Below are 2,192 nucleotides of genomic sequence, written 5' to 3'. Positions count from 1 at the left end.
TTTTCTTTTTTTAATGGCTGTGATTGTTCAAAATGATTAGCAAATTTTCCAATCTCATTACCGTATCACAAGCTGCATTTATAGCAATGCCACACGACACACACTAATTGATACATAATATGCATGCTTCTATATATGCAATATATACTGTCGGGCTGTTTGATTTCCCACCTAGAATGATTTCTGGGTGGCGCAGAAGATACGTGTTTGTTATGAGTATTCAGCCATTATTGTAGGACTCCATGGAACAAATGCCTTTGCAAAAGAGGTATTTTTCTACTTATGAGAAAATAGTAAAATATGAGTTAAGGCAAAAATCTCTATATATAGTTATATAGAAATATACTGTAATATAGCTATACAATAAACACCTCGCTCCCAATTAGCTGAATAGCATGGGGGACACAGATTTTACTCAGGTAATTGGGAGCTCGGATAATCCAGAGGGCAGCAGCCATTCAGCAGGGAGGTGGCCTTCTCTGTGGCCAAGAGCTCCTCCTCTTCCTCACAGTCCTTGCCAGGGGGTTCTGTTCTATTATCCAAACCCATTCCTTGTCCCCCAGCATGTATCTCATGCAGGGGGGAAAGGAAGGGATTTGGATAATCCGGAGGTTTGGATAACAGGGTTTGGAGTAAATGGGAGCATAGTGTACACATATTATTACTCAGATTTCATAGTGGAAAATTATTGTTCCTTTGGTTGAAAAAAAAAAAAGTCAGCAGGTAGATCTAACACCTGACGCCAGAGGCTGAGAATATCATTGACCCCTGGATGTCACTTTTTCAATTCCTGACTCAATAATTTCCTCTAAAAACTCCAGGCCATACGTATGCTTAACATGGCACTTTTAATCAAGGTTTGGCACTCTTGGTAGCAAACCTCCATGGGAAAACACTTTGGCACCTATCCTGCAAACACGGTTGTGCTTAACATTCTGAACATGAGCAGTCCCATTGACTTCAGCTCTTATCTGGCGGTCTCTCCACGAGGAAAGATGAGAAAGGTTGGCATTTTCAGAGAGGCAAGAGTCTCTGACTTCCAATGGGAATTGGGCGCCTTCAGCTACCCAAGCCAGAAATGCCTCCTGCACATTATAGTTTTGATCCTGCAAACACCTGGTTAACTTTAAACATGTTTGGTTTCAATGGAACTACTCATGCATCAAATTAAGCATAGACCCAAGTGTTTGCGGCATCAGGGCCTTCAAGTTCAGACTTTCTTTAGAGAGAGAAATACAGGTAAGATCTGATCACATCTCACCCATAATCCAGGTTGTCCTTTTTAGCAGTCAGAACTGGTAGGTCAAGTTACCAGGGAGAGAATTTTGTAAGCAATGTGAGGCCAATGTGTCTTGCATACACTGAACATCCTATTGGTCCTTACACATAAATATTGTACGGGAGGAGGACACTGCTTGATGTGTTGTTTTTATGGATAGAAGTAATGTTTCTGAGGAGAGAGTAGATGTGAGGGTTTGTGTGGTTAAAATTGTATAAGCTAGTAGTGCACCCTTATTGGGTTGCTCACAAACATGTTGTGTGTGACTGTTTTAGCTGAGTACACACTGGTCAATGGCTCAACTACTGACCTGTTAGGAAGGAAATCATGAAATACAATAACATGGTGCTGTATGACTTAGAAGGGCAATATGTCTTAGCACTAATTATGCTATCAAAGGCACTCTGGGCTCAGATTTAATCACATTCTACAACAAGTAAGTTCAATTGCTGTATCTGATCAAACATCCAGCCATCATCAACCATCTTAGCTATCCGATCATTTCAGTTGTGGGCCAAATTCAACCCTAGCTCAGCTCTACTAAGTTATATCACAGTTGAATTTAGGGCTGTTTTTGGTTTTTGTTCTTTCTATATCATAATGATGTTCCATCTCAGACCCTTCTTCCAACAGCTCCTTCTAAGACTTTGGGGCCAGGTTTTTAAAGGGATTTAAGTGCCTAAAAGTGCAAATAGGCTTCTACATAAGAACATAAGAACGGCCATACTGGGTCAGACCATGGTCCATCTAGCCCAGTATCCTGTCTTCCGACAGTGGCCAATGCCAAGTGCCCCAGAGGGAATGAACAGAACAGGTAATCATCAAGTGATCCATCCCCGGTCACCCATTCCCAGCATTCTATTGGGATCTCCCAATCTGCTGCGGAGGCTTCCAAGGGGTGGAGCCTAAAGAA

Source organism: Terrapene carolina, unplaced genomic scaffold (genome assembly GCF_002925995.2).
Source record: "Terrapene carolina triunguis isolate 2854851 unplaced genomic scaffold, T_m_triunguis-2.0 Scaffold173, whole genome shotgun sequence".
Classification (NCBI taxonomy): Eukaryota; Metazoa; Chordata; order Testudines; family Emydidae; genus Terrapene; species Terrapene triunguis.
Note: the sequence above shows the minus strand (reverse complement) of the source record.